We start from the raw sequence: 21,090 nt of genomic DNA, 5'->3' as shown, positions 1-21,090 counted from the left end.
ATTCCTCCATCTGTCCCCGTTTTTCTAATCAGTCATTCCTGTGCTGGCCTCAATTTCTTCTCTTTGCAGTCTTGGCCCTAGAGTAGACCAACTCTACACTGCCCTCACCCTTGAAACTCCCCCCCCCCGTCCTGTTGCTGTTCATGCTATGGCAGGCATCATGCCCATTCTGCTATACCACTCTTCCTCCTGAGCTGCTAAATGCCACCAGAGATTCACGGCTTCACTTAGCAGATGGTCTACTCTGTCTTGAATAGGCCCTCACAGCTTCTACTAGTCCTGGATTGAGTCTCTATCTTGCTCTTCTCTGTAGCTGTTCCAAATCTTGTTTCTCTCTTTCTCAGAAGATGACCTTGGATTCCTACATTACTGAGAAAACACTCACCCAGTGCTCCTCTTCTCTCTTCTTATACATCCACGAACATTCTTACACATCTTCATTCATTATCTTCCTCTTCCCTCCTGGCTCTGTGGAATGAGTGGTTCTCCTCACTAAGGCCAGACCCTTTAACTATGTCTATGTATACAATGTCACCCTGAATCTTCCAATAGAGAGCCCCCCATGGAGCAACTCATGTTCCATCCCCCTCCTCATCCCCAGTCAATTTCTGTTTCTCTCTCTTCCTGTTGCCCAAGAACACAAAAAGAGCCAATAAAGTCTGAAAATGGGACAACCCTTTAAGAACAAAATCCTTTCCTGACTCTGCTATCCCACCAGTTTATCACCCTCTTTCTTTTGTCCCTTTCACTGCCAAACTCCAAGAAGTATAGCCTCTGTTTGCTGCCTCCCCTCACTCACTGCCTACTCACTTTTCCAAGTTTTGCAGTCTGGATTTTGGCTGGCCACTGGTCAAACTCTGCTTTCTCCAAGACTACTGATCTTCTCAAATGATAATGGCCTTTTCCGGGACCTCACCTTCCTTGGCCTCTCTGCACCTCAGGACACTGCAAATCATCCTCCCCGGGCCTTTCTCTTAGCCTTCACAACATGTTTCTCACCTGGTTCTCCTACTTCTTTCATCTTCCTTTGGAGTACCCAAATCCTGCCTCTTCAGTAATGGGTGGGCCTCAGGGCAGGTCAGACATGCCCAGGGTGACACAGCTACTAAGTGTCTGAGGTGGTTTTCCTGACTCTAGCCCCACTGCACTATATACTCATTAGTACACATGCTCTCTTAGCCTAAGAACATGTCAATCCTTTGAGGGCAGGGCTTCTTGGGTTCTTCTTTGTATTACCCTATTGTCTAGTAAAGTGCTTTGCACAAAGTCTGGTGTTTAATAAAGGTTTGCTGAACTGAATTGAATTCTCCTGCTTTTCCTGCTTCCCCTGAATCTGTCCAACTCTCCTAAGAGCAAAGAGCTTAATAAGGTAAGGTAGAAAGAGGAGAGGGGGCAATGGGAGGAGAACATGGAAGGGAAAAGAAAGGCCAGAGCAATAAAGACCAAAAGGAGGAGAAGAGAACACCACAAGCCCCATTTTTCTCCAGTTCTCTCCCCACCATTTCGTACAGGGGTGGTGGCCTGAAGGCCGCAGATTCCCCGCTCCTAATTTAGTACACTTATGAGGTTCCAAGAGCGGGAGGCATGGCATGGGGAGGGAGGGGAGAGAGAAGAAAAGCAGCCTGAAAGAAGACAAGTCCTGAAGAATAACCAGAAAGCGGCACACAGGCATTTGATGAGTACCGACTCCTTCGCACGGAGATTCTGTTATTTTCCCTAGCATGAAAAGCCATTCAGTGATCAGAGCATGACGTCATGTTTTTATATCGACTTAAAAGCTGCTGTTGCTTCAGGCAGTATGATCTATCTGAAGAAAGAAGGAAGAAGAACTCTTCCACCAACTGGAAAATTAGATCTTAAGAAGGCAAATGAAAACATCATTTTGCTTAATGCTAGTTATCAAATTAAGAGCTTTATCAATACTTTTGGCAACTGTTTAAATGTAACAGAAAATTCTCCAATCATCTCACAGGCTCCTGACAGGAACAGAAAAGCACAGGAAAGAAGTTCATTTACCACTGACATGCGAAGCACTCGCCACATCCCAGGCCCAGCGTGGCTGCGGCAGCAGGTGATGGAAGGTTTCCTTGAAATTTCAAAGTGCTCTGGATTTTTTCAAGGTGAACTTCCTTTCTTTTTTATCTTATTCTTTGCGTTGCTTTCTCAGGAAAACAATGTTTTCTGGAAGACAAAAGGAAGAAATAGCTCTCTGTGCTTAAATGCCATTTTCACACATAAGCTACTCTAATTTTTCTTCACAGAATGCCCCAGCGGGCAGCATCCTTAGAGATCACTCTCGTTCTACAGAGGAGAAAACTGAGAAGCAAAGAGGGCACCAGTGCAAGGTCACGGAGAATTATACAATGCCATTAAAAGACATAACCCGTGTAAAGTGGGCTGTAAACCTTGAAGCTACATCAACGCTGGCCAGGATGATCTTCCCATTGTCACCCCATCATCTTGTCCAGCTCTCACTTTACACAGGAGGAAAGTGGACCCTGAAATGCGATTTTCTGTGTTCACACGGCCACTCATTAGACTCCAAACCCTGAGAAAAACAATTTCCTGAAATGCCCGCTTACTAATGCCATTCATTTCAGATGCTCGGCTCGTACGTCAGGAACTCAGAATGCTTCAGAGGTTGGATTGCCAAGGGTAAAGGGGCAGCATTGGGACTTTCTAGTCTCTGGGTCCCAGGCTTACCTTCCTCATCTTCCTAGAGCTGGTTTCACCAGATGTGCTTCTGTATTAATCTTTTCACAGATCACTAAACAATAGGAATTTTTTCCCAATGTTATAAAAATGACAAGCAGGAAGACAGCCACAACATTCAATTTTGGAATATTTTCCCCAAGCTTTTGCCCCTGAGCTACAAAAACAGATGCTAACAAATGTAAGTGTTTCTAGCTAACTTCTAATCTGAAGTTAGATCACAATATGCTTCAATACCTCAAGGATTTATGATTCAGTCAAGTTTCTGAAAAATCTAGAAAAAGAGACATTCCAATCCTTTTGTACTACACTGGGAGACAGCCTCCGGTGTTCAGGAACTGTGGACAGCCACGTTCATTATACAGTGGCCATTCCTTTGGGCATGGGAATTTCTGCACCCAGGTGGGCTCATCTCCAATTAAAGACATAGCCTATTGTTTGGATTGTCCTCAAAGCCTTTCCAGCATTGAGTAGGATCGGACAGACCTTTGCTGAATTACTCCTGCAGACTTTCAGAATTCTACCCAGAATCACTCCATACCAGGATGAGACCCTGGACTCTCATGAACCCATGATCTCATTGATGCTGGTGTTCTCATTGGTGTTCTCCTCAACTGTGCAGACTGCAATATGTCTTCCATCTCTGCTCTCCTAGAACTCTCTGACCCAACTTGATGGGGGCCCTTCCTCCAGACCTGTTGGCATTACATGGAGACAAATGAAACATGCTGGTCAGCAGCCTTATCACTCCTTGCTCTGGATAAATGACCAGTCCATTGCACTTTCTAGTCAAATTTCTCTGTGAGGAGAGCTTTTTCAGGCTTTTGATATGCAAATCCCCACTGGTAACACACTATAATCTACACATCTCCCTTTACCCAAACTACCATGGCACTCGGGGATTTATGGCTAGGTGATACAGTGAAGAGAGAGCCTGGCCTGAAATCAGGAAGACTCACCTTCCTGAGTTCAAATCCTGCCTCAGACACTTACTAGTTGTGTGGCCCTGAGCAATTCACTTAACCCTGTTTATCTCAGTTCCTCATCTGTAAAATGAGCTGGAGAAGGAAATGGCAAACCACTCCAGTATCTCTGCCAAAAAACCCCAAGTGGGGGCATGAAGAGTCAGACATGACTGAAATGATTTAACAACAGCAACAAAAGTTTTATATGTGCATAATTTTTTAAAAAGCACCTTTAGATATTACTAGGCCATCCTTCATTTTCACTCTTCCTCCCTCAAAGCTATGAGCAGGGCATCAGCCCATCCTGCTTTGCATCACTCATAATAAACATAAGCAAAAAGACTGCCATGAAGGCCATGTCAGGTTCTGCACCCAGCTCCAGGACTTTGTGACTCTCCAAGGATCTTGGCCCAAGGTCTCAAGGAAGATTTGGTAACAGAACCCAGGATTCCCACCTCTCAGACTACTGCTTGTTTCATTATACTAGAATTTTTTTCCCTACCCTTGCAAAACAACTCCTTGCCCTTCCAAAGGGAAAATTAAAAACAATATTGAGATATTTTCCCACTGGAGTCTTTATTCATTTCAAATGAGCGAAATCCTGATTGAAGCAGAAAAGCTAGTATATTTACACTCTCTAGCTGTTCTGATTAAACTCAGGAGCTCTACTCTCTAGGGACCCAGGCTGCTGCCCAGTTGTTCTCTGGGTCATAATGGTGAGTATTCATCATGGTCTATCACCAGGATATGACTGTACACCCTTCCTTCCATAATAGAACAGCCTCTCAACCACGGCCTGGATAGGTGTGGTTTGGTAATCCAGCTCAGGGGCTTCATTAGTTATTCAGGTTCCTGTGAGTCAAAGGGAAGCGCTCTCCTGGAACAGAAAGCAAACTGGATTTCAAGCCACAGGACCCGGGTTTGAATCCCTCAACATAGACTAAGTTGTGTGACCAGGACTAACCTTTGTGAGCCCTGACATCCTTATGTGTAAAAGGACAAGCATTAGCTTGTCCACCCATCTCACAGGATTACTGTGTGGCTTGAATGTGACAACGTGTGTGACAAAGGCCACTGTAAACTTCCAAGTTTCACACGGAGTCACCATCACTATTGCCCTATCAAGTGATTCAGGGCTAAGACCCTAGGTTTCATTGTTTCCTATTGTGATAATGAAGCCCAGAAATGGGGAACACCCTTAATATTCATGTAGCTAGGATAGTATAAGGGGAAAAATTATTTAGCAAGATGAATATTACATCAACTTATTTCAGTGATGGATCTAAGTTCAACCAGCATGGCTCAGGGTGCTGAAATGAGAGATTTTGAAAACCCTCTGGTTGACACAGTCACATGAGATGAAAGAGATGTGGACTCCACAAGCCCTGCTCTGGGCCACTGATTAAGGGCACACACACAGGGTTAGGGGTGTGCAGGAGTCTGTCTGATCCTTCCCCTTTGTGCTTGTTACCAAAAATCTTCACGTGTACAATACCCCTTCCACAACTGAATTATGAAAGCCAAGGCAGTAAAGAGAGGTAGCCACACGCTCGTGAGCCATTAGAGACAATATGGAAAAAGCATCATGATGGGAAATCCATCCGTCAATATCCAATACCATGACGCATTATGAAGTCATAAATTATCTCTGCCTAAGAAAGTACTAGCAGAGGGATCAAAGCCTCTTTGGGGTTGAGTTTCAGTTAAAGTACAGATTCTATCCAAACCAAATCCAACTTTTATTTTGACTTGAGAGAGAATTTTTTTTCCTTCACGTAAATGCAACAAGCTTCCTTCTCCTTTTTCTCCTGGATTACGTCCAAGTGTGTTGAACAAACATCACAGAAGCAAGGAGACCGGGAAGGCTTGCCTGTAACATCTGTCTAAAAGTAGGAACATCCCTCCCCCTGCCCCAAGTTTATGCAACAGCCTCTAGATGAGTCATAATCCCAGGCCTTTCGTTCTAGCCTCCACGGGGCAGGGCTTCATGTATTACAGACAGGTTCAATTATGGAGGGACAGAAGGAAGAAAGGAAGGATGAATAGAAAGATGGAAGAAAGAAAGGAAGGAAGGAAGGTGGGAAAGCAAGCTTCTGGAGAAAGAAAATGAATTGAAATTCAGCTTGAACTAACCAGATATTCAACACCTAACAGCAAAATGATGGCCTGCCCTATACTATAAAGCAAAAACACCAGTGCAGAAAAGACAGTAAGAGGAATAGGTGTGCCATATTTAGCAGCAGTCTTTTCTTCAGTAAGAAAGAAAGGCTGAGAATTAAAGAATCTCAGTGCTGGACAGGACTTTAAAGATCATGTAATCACACTGCCTTATTTCACAGAATCAGAAAAGGGAAGTAATTTATTTGAAGTTATGCAACTAGTAAATGGTGTTTAATAAGTAATTTAATACAACCCAAGTCTCCTCCGGCTACTCATCAATCAGTCTCTGATACAGGTCATTCCAGAGCCCACTGTCTCAAAGAGAACACACAAATTCCTCAGCCAGACAACGAAAGCCGTCCACATTCTGGGTCCAACCAACCTCTCACTCTGCTCCTCCCGGTCTGGCTTACCTCTCAGCTGAACACCACTTCTAACTGTTCTCTGAAATCGGGTTTCCCTCTGCTGCCTTGGAGCACTTGCCAACCCATCTGTGAGGCCCATAAAGCCCACCCTCATCTCTGACTCTCAGAACCCCCGTTCTCCTGCAAGGTTCAGCTTTGGCTCACCTCATCCATAAGGGCACAAAATCCTAAACCACACTGCCCCCCCCCTCAGAATGAATGTGCTTCTTAGTGCCCATGTCATGCCTCTGCCCCCACAATGGTAAGCCCTTTGAAGAGGCTCTGTTCCATTTGGGGTCTTTGGATTCCTGGAGCTTAGCAAAGTACTTTGCAGATAATAGGCACTTAACACATATTTACTGAATTAAGTTGGGCACAAAGATTTATTGATTCAACCAGGATCTAAACGTTTCTAAGGGATAAAATCATGCAGATGACAAAGCTGACTATCAACCGCCCTAATGGGACTGTTTTCATGCACCTTTTGTAAAGGACATACAGTCAACAACAAATTACCTGTGACCAATTTTATTCCTCCTTCCTGTCTTTCACAAACTACTGGAAAATGCAGAAAATGTAAAACAGATGAAGAAATGAGACAAAAATCTGAGGGACAATTATCTCCATGACTTTGACTAGATCTGAGAGCAGCCAGAAGAAGGGAAATCGTAATGCCCCTGGCCAAATTCCAAGTGAAGAAAAACTTACTTCCAGCTCAACACAAGCCTCCTTAGACACCCAGATCTTGGTGCAGAGGAGGCATAGACATTAAGTCTTCATTTTCTCACTATGTGAAAATGCCTGGTTCTTCCCACATCTCCTGTTCTCCTGCCAGCCCCTCCTTCAAACAGACACATGACTAACACAAAGTCATCTCCTCAAGGAACAAAATACTTATTCAAAATAAGTCAGAAACTAAATGCCCAAGTTACTTTGTGCAGACTTTGGAAACATTTTATGCAAAGAATTTTCAGTATGGAATTGTATGGGCCCGCTCTCCTTTACAGACAATAGTTTCTTCTAAGTTACATGCATTAAACGTTCTACACCACACTGTCTCTTCCAAGCAGTCACGTTTCTGGTTAGGGATGGATGAATTTCGTTACTATCTTACAGACCTGAAGCAACCGTTTAGCAGAATTTCTTCTTCCAATAGGTGCAATTTTCCTAATTTCAACACTATCAACTTCTAAACTATTTTTAAATAAACAGCTCTACGCAGATTACAGTTCTGAAAGGAGCAGAGAGACTGGCTCGGTCTCCTCTGCGCCATTTCTCATTCCCTTTCCCTGGTCACTCGGTGCTCTTTCCGCCCTGACAGCTGCCAAGTCCTGCCCATGGAATCGGAGAGCTGAGTTCGAATCCCAGGCCTGGGACTTACTGCTATGTTATCTCAGACAGATCATGGCCACACTGGGCCATGCTTTTCTCACCTGCAAAGTGAGGAGCTTGAAGTGAGGTGATGTTCTGAAGTTCTGATCAGACTTGAACCTATGATCATACGATCCTAGAACATTTGACTCCCCCCAGAGGTATGACTTGCAACCATTCCCCTTCCCTCTCTCCCTGAAGTTCAAGGTTGGCTGGAACCTCCTACCCAATTCCTAGGTCTGACTAACGTGGGCCAGGTATGGGTGTGATGATAGAGGTCTCAGGAGAATGAGAGCTGATGGAGATTGGGTGGCAACTATCATATAGTGGAAAGAACACTAGAGGTGTGGGCATAATTCAAATCCAAATGCTGGTTCCTGCTGCCTGTGTGACCTCGGGAATGCCACTTCCCTTTTATAAACCTCAATTTTCCTCATCTGTAAAATGAAAGAGTTAATATCCAAGATACTGTCTCCCTCTAAATCCCATGATCTTAGGATAAATTCACACACACACACACACACACACACACACACACCTCATCATCATCCCTTGTTTATCCTATCCTTAACCTCCCCAAACTGTAACACCTAATTCTTCCCACATCGATAGAATATGAAGAGAACAGCCTCATGTGTTTCACGTGCCAGAGCTGCCTTTCACATCTTCAGAGTGCATACTCTAGACTGAATCTTCTCCAAGTAATCGGAGATGCCACAGACAGTATAGAATCCTTCTGAGCATGTGTGTCCTCAGTACTGCTCCCCACTCTCCACATCCAGGTGGGTCTCAGAGGGCACACCTTCATGAACATGAAACTGCCAGAAAGACTGATGCACCAGAACCGTGAATGCAGAATCCAAAAACGATCTATCAGGTTGATAAACATTCCTCCTGATGTATACAAGTTAGTAAATCCTCACACTCTTAATTTAGTGCTACTTTAGATATTTTGTCTGCTATCTGCTTCTGTTTACTAGGTGAATTCATCCCATTCACATATATAGTTGTAACTGTGTATTTCCTTCCATACTATGTTTTCCTTGTTTATTTCCCCCCTCTTATGCCTCCACCCTTTCCCTCCTTACAAGTGTTTTACTTCTGATCACTGCCTTCCTCAATTTACCCTCCTTTTTATCAGTCCCCCCCCTTCTATTAGCCCTGTCCCTTTTTACTTCCTTATAGGGTAAGATAGATTTCTATATCCAATTAAGTGTGTATGTTATTCCTTCTCTGAGTCAATTTTAATGAGTAAGGCTTAATTAAGCTTTGCCCACCTCATCCCCCATCTTCCGTCCATTATAATCTCTTTCATGCCTCTTTTATGTGGGATAATTTACTCCATTCAATCTCTTCCCTCCTTCTTCTTCCAGTACAATTTTCTTTCTCACCTCTTTATTTTGTCTTTTGGGTATCATCCTATCAAATTCACTTTATATCCATACCCTCTCTCTCTATATATACTCCTTCTAATTGCTCTCACAGTAATAAAGTTCTTAAGAGTTACAAATATTATCTTGCCAAACAGAAATATAAACAGTTTAACCTTACTGAATTTCTTATGTTTTGTCTTTCTTATTTCTTTTTTTATCTTTTTATGTTTCTCTTGAGCCTGTATTTGGATGTCAAATATTTTATTCAGCTCTGGTCTTTTAATTAGGAACACTTCAACGTCCTCCATTTCAGTAAGTGTCCATTTTTTCCCCTGAAAGATTACATCCAGTTTTGCTGGGAAGGTGATTTTTGGTTGTAATACTAACTCCTTTGCCTTCTGGTATGTCATATTCCAAGCCTTCTGGTTCTTTAAAGTGGAAGCTGCTAAATCCTGTGTAATCTTGACTGTAGCTCCATGACGTTTGAATTGCTTCCTTCTGGCTGCCTGCAGTACTTTCTCCTTGGAATTTGGCTATGATGTTCCCGGGAATTTTCATTTTGGGATCACTTTCAGGTGGTAATCGGCAGATTCTTTCAATTTCTATTTTGCCCTCTGGTTCTAATATATCACAGCAGTTTTCTTCGATAATTTCTTGAAAGATGTTGTACAGGATTTTTTTTTTAAATCATGGCTTTCAGGTTCTCCAATAATACTTATATTATCTCTCCTGGATCTATTTGCTATATCAGTTGTTTTTTTCAATGAGAAATTTCTTCTTCTATTTTTTTTTTTTACCTTTTTGATTGTTTTATTATATACCTTGATGTCTCATAGAGTCATTAGCTTCCACTGCTTAATTCTAATTTTTGAGCAATTATTCTCTTCAGTGAGCTTTTATACTCCTTTTCCATTTGGCTAATTCTACTTTTTGGGTAGTTATTTTCCTTGGTAAATTTTTGTATATCTTTTTCTCATGCTATTGACTCCTTTTTCATAATTCTCTTGCATTAGTCTCATTTCTTTTCCCAAATTTTCTTCTACTTCTCTAATTTGTTTTTAAAAATCCTTTTGAAACTCCTCCAGGAATTCTTTTTGGGCCTAAGACCAAATTACATTTTTCTCTGAGGCTTTACATATAGCCATTTTATGACACTATTGTCCTCGTCTAAGTTTATGCCTTGTGCCTCCCTGTCACCATAGTAACTTTCTATAGTCAAGCTCTTTTTTTGTCTGTTTGGTTTTTTGCTCATTTTTCTGCCTTTTTTGTGACTTAGTGTTTTTATACGAAAGTCGGGCTCTGGTCCTATACTGTCCCAAGATTTCGTACTATGGCTCAGGGTCTTACTGCTGGCTTTCACTGGGCTTCAGGCTTAGCTGTTTGCTTTCACTGGAGGGCAGGCTACCCTCATGGCTTGTACTGGGGGGTGAGGCTTTTTAACTGGGCTGCTACGGTAACAGAGCCTTTCTGGTGGCTGGCCCCCTGGAGAAGGCCCCAGTGGCAGGGTCTCCAAGGCGGGGCTTCACTCTTGATCAGCAGAGGGGTCAAGGCCTCCCTGGTGGCTTTTGCTGCACAGACTGCTCACTGGCCTAGGAGCTGCTAGTAGACTACCCCTGGCTTGGGGCTTTGCTGCAGGCCCCTGCTGTGAGGCTGGCTGGCTGCTGATCTTGGACCTTTCTCCCCTCCACCCCCAGTGAGACAGACCTTTCCTGCCAGGTGGTCACAGTTGCTTCCCTGCTCCTAGACCAATTCTGAGGCACTTTTGTAGCTGTCTGGAGGGGAATTTGGGAGGACTTCAGAGGGTTCCTTCCTCACTTAGCCACTTTGGCACCAGAACTCTCTGCATAATTTTTAAAGGAGGGTTCTGCAGAAAAGTTGGTTTGGATAATTCCACTATTTCTATGTTTATTCGGTAGTTGCGGGTCTAGGCTAATATAATGATAGTAACATTTACAGATCATTTTAAGGTTTGCAAAGCATTTGATAACTCATAACAATACTGTGAGGCAGAGGCTATTATAAGCCCCATTTTACAGATGAGGAAACTGAAGCTCATTAAATGATTAGTCCAGGATCACACAGCTGCTAAAGTATGAAGCAGGATTTGAACTCGCCTCTTCTCAACTGAGTCCAGCACTCTAGCTTACTTTGATCCCAGCAAAGACTATGGAATAAGTGGATTTGATATTTCAGAATTATAAGAAGCTACAGATATCATGCAATCCAAAATTTACTTGAAGGAAAATAAAACTCAGGCCATAAGAGATGAAAAGAATTTCCTCAAATCAAATTCCTAACTAGAGCCAATAGAACCCAATGGACTATAAAACCCCAATATTATAACCTATAAGAAAATGTGGATGACACACAGATGTCAGGGAGTCATTTGAATGAGTGCACATTTCCTACCTTGCAAAAGTAAGGGCTGTTTCTTTAACCACCTGCTGTATCAGGGAAAATTATGCTTCTGGCATCGACCTGTGGGAAGCCAGCACTTGATTATAACAACACATTATAATATACCTTACTGCTGATATGGAAAAACCTTGAAACAAAATACATTAAATCTACTACTTCTAGGGAACCTGTGAAGAGGCAAGCTATTTACGCCTCTGTGTGCACAGAACTAACTAAAAAATTCCCCAGTTAAACACATAGGATTGAGGGTCATGCAAAAAAATGAGCCTCTCTTCTTCTGTCTCTGCTGTAGCCTGCCTGCACTCAGGATGGGCTTGCAGTATTCTGGGCCCGGAGTGCTACTCATGGTCTCTGCTTATACTTAGACAGAAAAATATGGGATCATGCACTTTCATTTTTTTATCGACAGCAGCTTTTCTCAACAGGAAAGACTATGGGGGGTTCTCCCCACTCAAAGGTAAACCTCTTTTGATCAGACCAGCTTTTGTAGTGGAAAGAACCCAGCTCTTTAAGTCAGGGGAGGCCACAAACCTAAGCCGCTGAGTGACCCTTCTTCAGGTGAGTCACAGACTTCAGGGCCTCTATCACCTCTATCTAAGACGAAGGGCTGGACTGGGTGGCCTCAATAGTTCTATCTCTAAAATGTTGTTTGATGCAATTTAACAGACATTTATTAAGCATCTGTTATGTTCAGGGCAGCTAGGTGGCTCAGTGGATAGAGGGCCAGGTCTGGAGTCAAGAGAACCTGAGATCAAATCTTGCCTCAGACACTTACTAGCTATGTGACCCTAGGCAAGTCACTTAACTCTGTCTACCCCAGGTTCCTCATCTGTAAAATGAACCGGAGAAGAAAATGGCAACCACTCCAGCATCTTTGCCAAAACTTCAAGTGAGGTCACAAAGACTTAGACTAAAATGACTGAACAACAACTTGCAAGAGAAGATACAAGGCTTGAATGAGAAATTGTAATCACCTTCATGCTTCTAGACATCATGGTCTGACAGTCCTGGTGTCTTATTCAACTCAACAAATGTTTATTAATGATTACTATCTGTGCTGAGCAGCTGAGCATAAAGGCAAAACCTACTAAGTACAAGACGAAGATAGGCCCTGCCCTCGAGGAGCTCACAATCTCACCTGGCAGACAACAAGCAAACAAACTATCTCCAGGACAAACAGGAAACAAAAGAGGGCCGCACTAGAATGAAGACGCGCCAGGGCAAGTTTCCTGTAGAAGGTGGGATGTCAACTGGGTCTTACAGAAAGCCAGGGAAGCCAGGATATGGAGACGGGAAGGGAGAGCTTTCCGGGATTCAGGCAAAACCTGAAAATGCCTGGCCCAGGAGATCGAGGCTTGTTCATGGCAGAGGAAGGAGGGCTGGTGTTGCTCGTGTTGCTCGATCAAAGAGTTGTCAGGGAGGAAGATGTAAGAAGACTGGAGAGGTCAGAGGGGGCTCAGTTATGAAGGTCTTTGGATGCAAGGAGATTCTGTATTTGATCCCAGAGGAGACAGGAGGCTGGTATGAGTAGTGGGGTCATATGACTGGATCTATGCTTAGGAAAATCACTTCGATGGCTGAATGGAGAACGGACTGGAGTGGCAAGAGACCCGAGGCAGGCAGACCCACCAGCAGCCTGCAATCATCCAGGGGTGAGGAGATGAGGGCCTGCACCAGGGGGGCGGCAGTATTCAAGAGATATTGCAAAGGAGAAGTCAGTGGGCCTCGGCTTGGATATGGGGAGGGTGAGAGATACTGAGGGGTTGAGGATGACTCCTAGGTTGCACGACTGAGGGTCTGGGAAGGGAGGAGAAGGAAGGGTTCTGTTTTGTACGTACTGAGTTTAAGATGTCATCTAGTTTGAGATGTCTGAAAGGCAGTTGGAAATATGAGATTGGAGGGCAGCTGAGAGACTGTGGCTGGAAAGTTAGACTGCAGAATCGTTAGCCTAGTGATAGTAATTAAATTCATGAGAGCTCATGAGATCACCAAGCGAAGCAGTACAGAGGGAGAAGAGAAGAGGGCCAGGCCAGAGCTGAGGGACACCTATGATTAGAGCACATGACCTGGGTAAGGATCCAGCAAAGGAGACAGAGAAGGAGCAGTCACACAGGCAAGAGGAAAACCAAGAGGGAGAAGTGTCCCAAAAACCTAGAGAGAAGAGAGAATGATCAACAGCGTCGAAAGCCGCAGGGAGATCATGGAGAGTGAGAAATGAGGACTGAAAAATCAACAAGTCCTGACCTCCTGTGGCTTACACTTCACTGAAGGATGCAGACGTACACATATAAATACAAGAAAAGCACATACCGACTATGAAAGGAATTTTAACCCTGAGAGAATGTGATGAACTGGAGGAACCAAGTAAAGGCTCCTATCTGAGAAGGCAATGCCTCTGAGAAGACTAGGGATCCCAAGGGACTGGGAGAAAGGTACGTCCTCGACACAGAGACCTGCACGTGCAAGGTCAAGACAAAGGGAGACAGAACGTCCTAGCTCATGTACCAGGTGACCAGAAGGCCGGCTTGGCTAGAAAGGGAGGGAGGGCTGAAAAGGCAGGGGGAGAGTCAGACTGTGGAGGGCTCCAAGCTCCAGGCAAAGGGTGGTGTACGTCATCACTAGGACAATAAGAAATGGAAGATGTTCCATTTGGGAGATGATATGGTCACATCTTCTTTAAGAATACCATGTTAGGGTTTAATTATTTTGGATTCTAACCTTGGACACCAAATAAAATGAGCATTTACATATACATGGTAGAGCAGAAAGGGAGGGTATGACCTGAAACAACAAATCTCTATTACATAGAGCATACTATTCTTCTTAAGGATATAATAAATTCAACATGTAACTTTCAAAGCAGTCCTGCTTATATGGGATTCCTCTTGGCCTTCCTTCTGTTCTCTTCTCATTTTTTTAAAATTTGAAAACCCTATTTCTAGTCCCCTTTCCCCTTTTCTAGCCTTCTTCTTCCCAAATGGAAAATGGAACAAAACCTATATAACCAATATGCATAGCAAGGTAAAACAAATTCCTGCACCTATCTCTTTCTGTCATTCAATAAGCATTTATTAAGTATCTACTACGTGCCAGACCTTGTGCTAAGCGTTGGGATGCAATGAAAAGCAAAATGACAACCCTCAAGGAGTTCACAATCTCACGGGAGACAACACGCAAACAGCGGATGCACAAACGTGCTACAGTCAGGTGAAATGGGAGTGATTAACAGAGGAGTCCAACACCTGCCTACCAGAGGGGAAGGCATCATGGCAGCATGCTTCATCAGTGATACCTGGGGTGTTATCATGGTACTGATCATGGTCCTCCAGTCTTTTAGAGCTAGCTTGTTTGGGGTTGTGGACTTCTGGTTGTTGTTTTTCACACTGTTGCCATTACATAAACAGTTCTCCTGGCTCTACTTGTTACACTCTCCATCAGTTCATATACATCTTCCCAGGTTTCTCTAATATTGTCCCTTTTGCCATTTCTGACAGCATAATAATATTCCACTATTTATATGCCATGTTTTGGTCAGCCACTACCCGCTTAATAGGTAGCCCATTAGTGTTTATGGGATCATTCAGATTTGGTAAATGACTGGCTAGGAAGGACGGGTGAGGATGACGACTCAAGGACGACCTGGAGGTTGCAAACCTGGGTCACTGGTGTGCTTCCCCTCACTAGAATTAAGGAATCGTAGTCCTGATAACCCCCAATTCATTGTGTGGCCATCTACATGTCACTTTTCTCTGTGGACTTTAGTTTCTCTAGGGAGGTGAGTGAAGTGAATAGCTCGCTACCATACATCCCTTCATAAGTGAAGTCAAAGGGTTCTGTGATGAGGGAGATGTGGTGGAAGGTAGGCTTCAGGGAAGTAACAAACAGAATTTCTGTTTAGCTCCATGAAACCTCTGAGCTTCACAGGCTGAATGGAGCTAAGCACAACAAGCTTTATTAGGATTTGGATGACCTGCTCCAAAGACTTTCCATTATTGTTGGTAGCTGATTATAAATGATCTTTCAAATGGTCTGTAAGCAAATGATACAGCTCTTTAGATTACAGCCAGGGTTCTTCACAAAGAACTCTGCTATGTACTAGTCAACCCTGCCCTCAAATGTTTGGCTACATCATATTACATCACAAATGACCTCATCTCTGCACTGGATACACTATTCCCTAAGTTCTGATGGCATCACGTGAAAACACAACAAATTTTCAGTATATTTCCATTAGGGTGTTCTCTAACTTCAGAGAAGAAATGCATTTTGTTTGGAGATGCTACAGACAAAGATTTCTCCACAGAATGCTTTAAAAAAAATCAGACGTGACTCCTCAATTTTAGTTTGAAGCTACCATTTCTTGGGAGCCTTTGCACTATGAGAAAAGCAAGCACTGAAATAAACTTCAAACAAGGAATCTCACAAACCTTTGATTTGAACAGCCAACATTAAAGACAACAATAGCTGCAACCATGAGAAATACGAATCCCTTTATTTTACCTTTTTTCCAGGTTCAATGTTTTGAACCTAACAAAAACAAAATGTAGCCCCTTTGTTTTTAAAATTACCTGATGGTGATAAATCCCTAAAGCAGAAATATTTCATATAAACACAGTATTCAGAGGCAGAGGAAATGACCAGAGGCCATGAGCTGTTATGGAATATTACCTAAGACCCTAGACAACAGCCATGCAACTTCTGTCCTGAGACCTTCAGTGAGGAGGCCACTCTCTGCCTTTTCAGGGGCACTTGGAATACCATCTACTTTTCCCTATTTTACAATATATTTGCAGAAAGCAGAAGAGTACCTGACAATACACCATTCAATTAGCCTGGTATTGGTAGGTGATTGGAGCATTTTGTTTTCTTGAAATATGACGTTCTTTCCATTCAATCCTAGCTGTCAAATAATTAAACAAAGCTACAGAGAGGATCAATTTAAAATACGTAGACCAAATGGTTTTCTAGCTCTCCTACAGTAACAGCATTCCTATCTTATTTTAAAAGCACACTGACCACTCTGATTCATGCAAACGCAATGATCCAAAATGGAGCTACATTAATCACATCATTCAGTAATAATGGACACTTAATAAAAGCTAATCAAGATTTCTTTACAAATATAAAGCACAAGATAATCTACTTAACAAGGAAATTACAAACCAGATAAACTCAATAAACTCTGTGTTCAGAAACTGAGAGAACACAGACAAGGCCCATGTGCTTCCCCAACGTCCCTCTCAGTAGCAGCCGTCCATCCAGGCAGCGTTAAGGTAGCTCCTCTGGCTCCCCTGCATTGGGCAAGGCCATGGACACCAGAGTGAGCACGGTTCTTTACTGTGGCCAGCAAACAGTGAGAAGCATCAGGTGAGATTTTTGAGGAAAGGGTTTTTTTCTTTCCTTAAATTGTGTGGTAACATTCTTTCAAAGTGATTCTGTCTATACCTTTATATTTCAATGAAAAAACAGAAGGCTCTCCCCAAATACCAAGGGGAAAGAAAGCAGTTCCTGTTAATAATATCCACAGGCCACAGGGTTGGCCATTCCTGGGGAAGATAAAACAGCAGCTTCCTTATCATTTCTCATGCTCTGTTTGCGAATTAATAGTTATCAATATTATGTGCCAACTATGGCTGTAAAGCACTTCATTTTGGAGTAACTGCGTATCAAAGACCAGACATTAATCTTTCAGACTGTGAGAAGGCAATCATCACAGAAGATCAGAGCTGAAAGGGACCTCGAGGTCATTTAGTTTAACACATTACAGGGCAAAAAGTCCCTCTAAACTATCACCAAGTGGACATCCAGCCTTTGCTTAAGGACCTCGAGTCAGAGATGACACCCTAAGGCCTGAGGCTGCCCATTCTACTACTGGGCTGTTGGCCTTTTCTGGAAGGTGGCTCACGCACAGAGCCTCCATATATCAGTCGGGGAAAAGATACCAGTTAAGCCAACAGGATTGGTGATAAACAGACCCAATATTCTATGAAAGGCAGCAGGGCATGACAGCCCGAGAGCAGATCTTAAAGTCAAGAAGACCGTGGCTCAAAAGTTCCATCTCTGACACATTCTGGCTGTGTGACTGTGGGCAAACTGCTTAATTTGTCTGGGGTCTAGGCAACCTTCAGAGTCTAGATTGAAAAGAAGCTCCCACCTCACATGGGAAGAGAGGGTTTCCTCATCCAGGAAGTCCCTGAGACAATGAAATCACAGATCCAGGCCCCAACCCTAGCCTTTGAACAGGTCCAGTCGAACAATTTTAATCAGTCAACGAGTAGCCGAGGACTATGCTAAATGCTGAGGATTTTAAAAAAGGCAGAAGATCGTTTCTGCTCTCAAGATGCGAATGGTCTAATCCCATAGCTAAGTAAGGGCCAAGCTCACAAAGTGCAAGGAGGTGGTCAGTCATCTTTATACAACGTAAGGCTCCGACAAAACCACAGTGAAGACCATTAAAGTAAAACGGAAAGACGACACTGATATGAGTCCATGAAGGTGAGTCTTCTGTAGACTCAAGGCATTCCCACATTACATTAATTCAGGGACAAGTATGAAATGCCCTGTATGGCATTCAAAGCCCTTCATGCCTAAGCCTCCTCTATCTTTCCAGTCTTCTTACACTTTACTCCCCGACATGTACTCTTCGATCCAAAGGACACTGACCTCCTCACTGTTCCATGAACAAGGCCCTCCATTTCTTGGCTCTGGGCACTTTCTTTGGCTGTCCCCCATGCCTGGAACACTCTTCCCTCTTCCACTCTTCCTACTGACCTCCCTGGCTTCCTTTAAGACCCAACTAAAATCCCACCTTGTACATTTTCTAACTCCTCTTAATTCCAGTGCTTTCCCTCTTTAACTATTTCCTATCTATCCTATATACAGCTGGCTCCGTATATTTCTGTTTGCATGTTGTCTCCTGTTAGACCATAAGCTTCTTGAGGGCAGGGACTATCCTTTGTCTCTTTTCGTATCCTTAGCACTTAAGCACGGTGCCTGGCACACAGGAGGGGTTTAATAAATGTTCACTGCATTGAATGAAGTTGGTCAATACTAGGGATTTGAGGTTTCCAGGAAACTGATCTTCAGGCCACCAAGAGACAGCAAAACTACTGTAACACAGCATGCAGCAGGTTAAGAGCTCTCGGTTCTTTGGCTGGTCCCAAAAGCATACTGTACGTGTCAAGAGTCAAAATTGGCTTTTCAGAGAATACTCTTCCATGACATCTCCCTGAATCTTGTGGATTGTTTATAGGTCCAGTCACAGGCATGCTGGCTGACGAAGCCCCCACCCTGCCGATGCCAAGGAGGCCACTGACGAGGGGCAGTGCAGGACACCGAGCGAATCCTCAAGTGGGAGTCAGAGGGCCAGCCTCCCTGGGCCTCCGTTCTCTCACCTGTCAAACGAGGAGAGTGGATTAAATGGCCTCTGAGGGCCCTTTCTGGCTTTCAATCTATGACCCTGTGAGTCTATAAAAAGGAATCTTAAGAAAAGCAGACTTTGATAATGATAGAGGGCCCATTTTCCTGCCCATTCTAGGCCAGACCTCTCAGTAAAGCTGTTTCTTACAGTTCCATCCCACCCCCGAGTTGTCCTTTGCTGTTTTCCTTAGCTTATTAGAACCATCTGGGCAAGCCTCCCCCAGCAGTTTAAGTCTATGGAACTGGCAGATGCAATTTGCCAGCCATTTCAAAAACTTTAAAAAAGATTTAAGAAAGAAATTTCATAGTGTTTAAAAATTTAAATGAATACATTTCCAGTATCAATGGAGAAAAGATCACATCACGTGGTGGGAGACTTCATTTTGAAAGGGAAACACTGCTAGAAGACAAACATTTAAGGAAAAATGCCGGGTTCCACTGCCTTGTTTGGGGAGAAGCTTTTTTATTAATCACTGATTTGAAACAGAAGCTGAAATAACTGTTTACATAAAGCTGCCAAGGTAGAACAGCCTGTAGTTTTACACTATGGGATCACTGACAGAGTATTTCTAAAAGATGAGGGATGGAATTTTATGAAATAAAATGTTCACCTGAGTACTGTACTAAGGATTAGTCCTGGTAAGAAAAACAGATCAGGTTACTTCATTTTTATAGACACAACTTACCTGCACAGATTGCTTCATTTGCTTTTATGCCACAATTCAGAATCCTGCTTATTCCAAATCCCTTAGCTAGGAAACTGAGGGACTGGTCCCAGCTAGTACCAGGAACTGAGGCAAAGCACTTCCTTTTTCAAGTTTGCATTTTTATTTGTAAAACCAAGATTCTGGACTCAATGATTTCTAAGGTGCCTTCTAGGCAGTGGGATGTATAGAGGGTGTGTGTGTGTGTGTGTGTGTGTGTGCGTGCACACACACATACACACATTTATATCTATATATGTAAAGGCAGTCAATCATTTGGGAAGCAAGCCGGTGATGAAGTCTTTGGGCAACATATTTAAAGCTGGACAGGATGTTAACGGTCTCTGCAAGGTTGGTGCTACTAAATCTTTTTATAGTTGAGGAACTTAAGGCATATAGAGGCTAAGGCTGTGATGAGGGTGAGACTACAACCAGGTGGAGGGGCACTGGTTTAATCACGGCTGGGCTGAAGCAGTCCTCCATAGTGTGAAGTGGACTTGGATGGGGCCATCCAGGGCAAAGCCCCCAGGAGCCGGGCCTGGCAGAGGGGGTGCCCTTTGCAGTCTGCAGATTCCACAAAACTGGAACAGAGAGCAGTCACACTAACTAACAAGACCCAAAAAGGCCAGGAAAGGCCACAACACTGGGTTCCAAAACCACCTTCCCAAGTACAAGAGGAAGTTCTGAGGGAGCACCTCTCAGCTCATTAACACAGGAGAGCGCCCAACAACCTCAGTCAGCTTTAGAGTAGATGGTGGACGGCTGCTTGGGAGGGATAGCATAAAGGAGGCTCAGGTATGGGATGCATAAACAGACATCAGTTCTACTGTGAGCTCTTCACTGTTGTCTATATGAGGCAGCATATTAATACAAGGTTCCTGAACTAACCACTGAGGAGAAAACTGAAGGAAAACTTCACTGAACTCAGGTGCAGAGGATGACGATTCTGAAGCATGAAAGCCAACTGCACTGGGCCCTGTGTCCCCGTGTCCTTGGCTTCCTGCCTTTCAAACAGTAAAACACGAGCTGCCTGCTGATTCCCCACATGACAGTGCCGGGCATTGCAGCCTATGGCCGACTCTCATCCTCCCACAATACCTGTCATTTTACCTGCTAACTGCCACGGGCACCACTTATGATGAGATAAAGGTAATCATAAAATCTCTGTGCTGCTAGATTCAAGGAAATTGGTAAATAGTAATGTATCCACAGTGGACTTCTCATCATGGAGTCTATTCACACAGCAGCACCATCACAGAACACATTTTTCTCCAAGAATAGAGACCAATGCAGCTGTGGACTTGTTAAGCAGAAAAAACAACCCAACAAAAAGGAAGCTGGCAGCCTAGTCATGTGATGGTGAAAACCCTGTGACTGAAATGTACTGTAAATGCCTCATCTGATCCTGTCATTCAATGTCACCGGTAGGAATTTAAGTCAGAAAGACTCTCTCCCTCAAAAGTTGAATAATTCAACGTGTAACAAATAGCAAAACTATTTCTGGCAGGTAAGAATTTTCTCCTGAAAACAGCATTAGTTGACTTGAATTCAGTAGGATGAGCAC

General features: G+C 43.5%; 1 protein-coding gene across 1 annotated transcript in view; it reads right to left on the bottom strand.

The window, feature by feature from the left end:
- PEAK1 (pseudopodium enriched atypical kinase 1) overlaps positions 1-21,090 on the bottom strand; it is a 278,737-nt gene that overhangs the window by 134,221 nt on the left and 123,426 nt on the right. The window contains 1 exon segment of the mRNA XM_078150761.1: positions 2,017-2,181. The gene's annotated coding sequence lies outside the window, so the exon portion shown is untranslated.

This window comes from Phascolarctos cinereus, unplaced genomic scaffold, assembly GCF_003287225.1.
Source record: "Phascolarctos cinereus isolate Bilbo 61053 unplaced genomic scaffold, phaCin_HiC Scaffold_3;HRSCAF=262, whole genome shotgun sequence".
Taxonomy (NCBI): domain Eukaryota; kingdom Metazoa; phylum Chordata; class Mammalia; order Diprotodontia; family Phascolarctidae; genus Phascolarctos; species Phascolarctos cinereus.
This window is presented reverse-complemented; position numbering and strand designations above follow the sequence as displayed.